Source organism: Octopus bimaculoides, chromosome 10 (genome assembly GCF_046866305.1).
Source record: "Octopus bimaculoides isolate indiv1 chromosome 10, ASM4686630v1, whole genome shotgun sequence".
In the NCBI taxonomy this organism is placed as follows: domain Eukaryota; kingdom Metazoa; phylum Mollusca; class Cephalopoda; order Octopoda; family Octopodidae; genus Octopus; species Octopus bimaculoides.
In genome coordinates, this window is record NC_142937.1 from 81,210,267 (window position 1) to 81,217,772 (window position 7,506).

Below are 7,506 nucleotides of genomic sequence, written 5' to 3' on the forward strand. Positions count from 1 at the left end.
TTTCAGTTCCACTGCGTGGTACCATGAGCAAGTATCTTCTACTATAGCTTCAGGCTAACCAAAGCCTTGTGAATGAATTTGGTAGACAGAAACTGAAAGAAGCCCGTCATATATATATATATATATATATATATATATATATATATATATATATATATATATATATATATATATATATATATATATATATATATACATACATATATATATATATATATATATATATATATATATATGTGTGTGTGTGTATGTGTGTGTGTTTGTATGTTTGTATGTCTGTGTTTGCTACCCTACCATCGCTCGACAACCGATGTTGGTGTGTTTATGTCCCCGTAACACAGCGGTTCGGCAAAAGAGGACGATAGAATATGTACTAGGCTTACAAAGAATAAGTCCTGGGGTTGATGTGTTCGATTGAAGGCGGTACTCCAGCATGGTCGCAGTTAAATTACTGAAGCAAATAGAAGAAAAAAGAATAATACATACATATATACATATATATATAGATTCATACATATATATACACATATATACATACATTATTTAAGAGAGTCTAGTAAGCTCACTTGTCGGTAAAATTGTGTAGAATCTAACGTTTCGGGCACTCGTTCTTCGTCTGTAATTGAAGAAGAGGGGAAAATTATGTTGTCACGTGATCTGGAATAAAGTTGATAGAATATTAAATATCACATGACATGTTTATGTGTATAGTCTAGGAAATCATCAATGGTTATACCATATTATGTCATAATCTTATATATCGCATGTAATAATAAACTTATGATCGGAAATGTAGTATGCCGTATCCACATGCAGAACTATAAGTATCACCACAACCTACATTTTTAAAGATATCTAAGAATTATTCCCCACCATTGTGTGATATGCAGTAATTTCTTTTGTATGACTCGATCACGTACAACAGGCTGCATGCATGACCTATTGAAAGGTCTCTGAGACCACTAAGAGATATAAGAAAGGTATCCCCAGATAGCAATTGTGTATCTTGAAATGGCATCTAATATCGTAGAGTAGCATGATGCAAAACAGTATATTACAATGTGAATTTCAATGACTATGATTACGCGCTCTATCATGTGTACGCTCTTATAGAATACAAGATGCTGATACATAATTGGTGACGAATATCCCACCTATATACGTGTGTTATTAACAATACACACCTGTATAAATATCTTCCGCTTGAAGTCAGTTTTTATGCTTTCAACACTTCATTCGCTAATGAAACAGAACGTGAGCCGAGTGAAGGCTTAATAGCATTAGAATATTCTGAACAGTGCTAACTATAATGTCAAACTAGACATAATTGTTATTACTTAGCCATACCATCTTTTCCTTCTTGCTAATACGGAAACTGAAGCTGATTTTGTACTGATGAGTGTGTGAGAGGGTAAAGGAAAGAAGGAGTGAAAGAGTTTCAGAAATAAAGTCAAGGGGAAAGAGAAGAGAAGGAAAGTGGCAAGAAGGAGAGTAAAATTTAAAGAAAAGGATGAAGAGAAATATTGAGACAGAGTTAAAGAAATGGACAGAAAGAGGTATAAACGAAGATAACATGGAAGTGGACATTGATAAATGGTAACAGAGAAAGTCAGAGAAAGAAAGATCGAACGAAAGTGTAGTTGGATTAGATTAAAATTTATAGAGAAAGATAGTGAAGCAGAGAGATAGGCAGCCATATATATATATGTAGCGAGAGAGAGAGAGAGAGAGAGAGAGAGAGAGAGAGAGAGAGATAGAGATGGAGAAAGAGAGAGAGAGAGAGAGAGAGAGAGAGAGAGAGAGAGAGATAAAGATACAAAAAGCGACACCGAAAGGGAAAGCTATATATATATATATATATATATATATAAGAAATTAAAGAATGAAAATGCACACACTTTACATAGTTTTAATATAATTTTTAATATATCTTATATTGTATTTGTCGACTGGTTTCGATAATCGTGACATTAAATTTATTTAAAAACGTATTTTCTTAGGAAAAAGTTTTTGTCCATGTTGTGTGTGGAGTTTATGAATGAATGATCCAACATGTAGAAAATTCTAAGGAGGTGTAAATGATTATTGTTATTATTGTGAACAGGGGAGATAATTGTTCATCTTTCGGTGGGGGTGGATATATATATATATATATATATATATATATATATATATATATATATATATATATATATATATATATATATATGCACAAAAACTCAAAAACTAGAGTAGTGGGGGAGAAATATGTACAGTGATGGGAATGTAATCGTGAATTTAAAATATGTATAGAGATCAAAGTTGGTTATGCTTGCATATTTAGATGCGTTCTGTATTTTTCGATGAATAAATGTTCTTTATTTAAACGTTCTTGTATAGAAATTGTATCTTTGCACTGATAGAAAACTGTAAAATTTAGTTTGATGTTATCTGTATATCTCTCTCAGTGTTCACTTAAAGGAATCTCTGTGTTGCCGGAACCGGATCTGCTCTTTATGAAGAGTGGTTCTCTGCCTTACTGTCATACTCGTCTGTCCTATATACATACATATATATGTTTGTTTGTATGTATGTATGTATGCATGTATGTATAAAGGAAATAAAATAATATTAAAAAGAAAGCTGTTGGATTATGAAAGATGACAAAGAGCAAATGGATAGAGTGTGAGTGCAAGAATGAGACAGATTAGGAATAAAAGAGAAAGTAAGTATGGAAAAATAAGAGAAGGAGCAGCTTTCTTGAGAAGTGAGAAAATATTACTGAGAGAAAATGGGAATGTAGCTTGAAAGTGAGAATGAAGTAAGGATGTCAGAACAGATATCAGCGAGAATTTGGAAAAGAGAACAGAGCGGCGTGAGAGAAAGGTAAAATAGGTTTTAAAATAATAAAGGGCTTGAAAGATCCCAGACCAGAGATGACGGGGTAACGAGGCAGAATCAAATAAATAGATTAAATAAGATACGAAAATATATAGAGAATAAGAGAGTGAATAAATAACGACAGAGGTGGATGGATGCTTCGGCATAGAAAAGTAATAATAAAAAAATAAAAATTTAGAAAGCGAGTGTTGATGAAATAATAAAAGCTAAGGGAAATGAAAAGTACGAAAGAAAAATGGGGAAAAAGTTATAACTACTCAGAGGAGATAAGAAGAAAATATTTGGGTGTATTGTTGGCGGTGGAGCTGAAAGATTGTAAGGTTGAGAGTTTGTGTTAGGATGAATGAGATAACAAAGCCGAAGGTGTCCAGAGTTTTCAGGACATTTATAATGAAAAAGTCTTACAGCTGTTTCTGGGAAATTATGGATATCCCTTCATCAGAGACGGTGTGAGAAAATATTTGAGTTCGAATTATTATGGAAAAGGGGGATATAGGCAAAATAGAGGGAAATAAGAGAATGAAAGTAGAAATAAGATATATAAAAAAACTAATATATATACAAACTGTCATTTTAATCCCAAGCAATGCCGGTTGTCTCTGCTAGTACACACACACACACACACACACACACACACACACACACACGTTTATATATACATGCATATGTGTGTTTGCGTGTGTGTATGTGTATGGTTGTGAGTGTAAGTATATCTGTCCGTCGACTATAAAATCCAGGATTGTTATCGATGTGATAAATAGTAACAGTCTAGCATAGAAAAATTGACAGAGTGAGTGAGTCCGTGGGCGAGTGCATGAGTGAGTGAATGAATGAGTGCGAGATAGATAGAGAGAAAAGAGAAAGAGGATAACCACATTTGAATAGCGAACATTGAAGCTCTTATTATTGTCTTATTTTATGAACGTTACAGTTTCGCTTTTCAGAAAGGCTCATTCATTGCTGTCTAATTTGTAAGTTGCAGTCGTGTACACATTTTATGATTTTTCCATTCTATTGTCAAACTGGCGAAAACCTGTTATTTGTTTGCGTTGTTAAGTTTCATAGAATAAAACTGCAGACATGATTATGGCTGCTTGGAATGTTATAGGCACATTAATGGCTGATAATATTATACAGTGCTCTAGTAAAATTCTCTTTGCTATTCTCTTATCTTTTAGAATTATCTAGAATTTTCCCTCTCTTTCATCCCATTTGTGATAACCTCTTTCCCTTCATAACTCGCCACCATGTCTTCACTTATGTATATATATATATATATATATATATATATATATATATATATATATATATATTATATACACATACATTTCTGTTTCGTATTCTCTCATGTTTTCTTAAACGGATATATATATATATATATATATATATATATATATATATATATATATATGCGTGTGTGTGTGTGTGTGTGTGTGTGTGTGTGTGTGTGTGTGTGTGTGTGTGTGTGTGTGTTTGTGTCTCATCATTCGTTCTTCTTTGTTATATTTTCATTACTTTTGCAGTTGCCGATCATACTTTAATTTTCTTATACTCACCGTGTATATGTTTTAGTATGTGTTGCTTTTAAATGTTTTTCCTGTAGCCTCCTGCTCTTCGTTCAGTCTCTGATACTTTCTCCTTCGTGGTTGCTGAGCAGTATGTCAATTTCCAGGAAACAAGCTATAGAATGACATTCATGATACTTTGTTGATGCTGTTTGTAATGGAAAACAACTGATCGTTGACAGATTGTTGTCTTAACATGAAGCAACGGCCAATGAAATATTTGTTTCAGTTAGAAGGAAAATATCCTAATTCATTTCTCTTGCTATAGACTAGGTTCTATAGTCCCTAGCCTTGTTTGAGTCTGGTTACTCATGTCAACCACTGAGCAAAGATAAAACTGACGAAGAAAACAACACTAATACTAATACTAAAACCATGAAATGTCTCTACATGATGTCATATCCTGATAGGAATAAGTCTTTCGAATGATACTGCCACCTTATACAAGAAAGACATACTATTTAAAAAGGTTCTGAAAGCAGGTTGCGCTGACTCTGTTACACAGACAGGATGGATATGGCTTTAAAACTTTTTACCATAGATTTGCTCGATTAGACCTGTCCTAGGGCTAAACAACAATAATAGTAATAACAGTATATTTGTTTCTTATAACGCCACGAAAAATCAGTTTAATCAGAAGGACATCGTTCAAAGTTCGGTCCAATGAGTGGCACATTGATTGTCTTCTACAACTGCAGGTTGACTAATTTGTGAACGGATTTTTGGAAATTGTAACAGTACCCATCTTCGTCGCATATAAACACAAGAGAGAAAGCCTAAGATCAATTCTGTCCTTTGTCACTGTCATCTTTAGAAATGTAATAAACCAGTGATTGCGATGTGAGTAACACAAACTTTATATAGTTTATATGAAAATAAAGGAATGAACAAATGATATACAAAATCATTTTTGAGCTACGATACGTCGTTTGGTATCCATCCATTTCTGGTACAAAAACAATATAGATAAAGCAGGAGAAGCGCAGTTGCATCATGACTGCATATCTGTTTTAAAGAGTACAGCGCAACGTAGCTATATAATTAACCAGAAGGTCAGAAGAACGCTTCCACGTATATTAGCTACTTTTTAAAATACGTAATCGTAACACCTACATGGAACCAATTTTGCGTGTCTTCTCTCACCATCTTGCATCATAATCACAACATATTGACACACCTTGTCGCTGTTACTCTCAGAAACACAGTAAACAGAATTTCTTTCATAAATATCCAAGAGAGCAAATGAACTCCACGTAATAGATTTAAGCTTCATAAAAATCAGCAACACTGAACTAATCAGTATTAAACTAATGAGCAACACTAAACTAATCAGTATTAAACTAATGAGCAACACTAGACTAATAGCTGCGAAGTAACTCTCAAATTACACACTACCAGTTTAAAAAAGAAGGATACCTTGGATAAATTAACTCTCTCTGCCAGGATGGCCACAGCTGTTATATGTCTGCTTGGTAAGGGCTAACATGACGCTAAAGAACAGCATAAGCACTACAACATATAACCAGCAAAATGAGAAAGCCTGTATGTAATTGTACGGGCATCTATAAATAATAAATAAATCTCCCTCGAAACAAACTCTACTCCATTAAGAAAGACATATGATAATGGTTTTATGTAAATTATTCTAGAAAATCAACAAATATATAGTCACAGCATGAACATCAGTTTGGGGTTAAATACAGCTACAACATCATTATACTAGCATCTAAAAACATACCTTACAACACAAATTTAAAAATATTGAACCGAAACATCTAGTTTAATAGCACTTTAACAATCTAATCCTATTCATGGGGAAAATAAACTCAGCAGTAAACTTATCAAGGAAATAAGATAAATAAATCAAGCAGCTAAATTAGGAAAACGTAATTTAAACAGAAAAAGTGACTCTCTCTCACACACACACACACACACACACACACACACACACACACACACACACACACACACACACACACACACACATATGCAAACACACACATATACACACATACATACACATACATACACACACATACATACACATACATACACACACAGACAAACACACACATATATACATACATGCACATATTTTGTATTTAAATCCAAACCTTAAACTTTCCCTTCCGACAGGGAGCATATATTTTGTAGAAATATCAGAATTACCAACGTACAATGAAATATCTGAAGACTGAATGAATTATTGCAATCGCAATTAACTCCAAGTACTGATATGAACATAATCTGGAAACAGGTTTTATATCTCCATTATACATATTAAGACAACATAAAGCCTCCTTATTCTTCAATGTGCACCTTGATAAATCATGAACAGACTTACCTTCGGCATTACTAATCTGTATATCTCCATCCAGAACAAATAAATACATTACAAATCTTACGAAAAAATTATATGATGGATTTTAACAACAAAGTAGTAATAACAACAACTTACAATTCCATTTGTACTATCCTCTTATAATCGATTCAATAAACCCTCCCCAAAAAACAATACAAAACGTTGACCAGGGGACAATTTCTAAGGGATGTAGCAAACCTACACAACAGAGAGTTACAATCTCTCACATGGATTTCAACAAAAATCTCTCTCTTACCAAATGATTTTATCCTATAATCTACACATTTTCCTATGACTACAAAACACAAAAGTTTCATATGAAAATCCTCCAATACTACAATACCAATCACCTAGCAACATGCCACCATGACAATATACATACAGTAGCAACTACCGAATCCACGATCTGTCTCTTTACAAAAATATCAAATATTTTCTGACAGTATCAAATATATATATAAACATCACAGTCTGCAGTATAAACATACCACATAGAAAGTACAAACATACTTGTGGTTACACGTATGACAGCTACAGCACTAATTGCATACAGAGTGTAATAATGCAATGCAAGCGGAACATATACCAACATACTTAAATCTCTCTAAAGACTGCATTGTAGTGCCACCTTAAAAGAAAAAATAATAGTGGAGAACAAAAATTCATTATAATAATTATAGACTATGTCAGCCGTGTGGT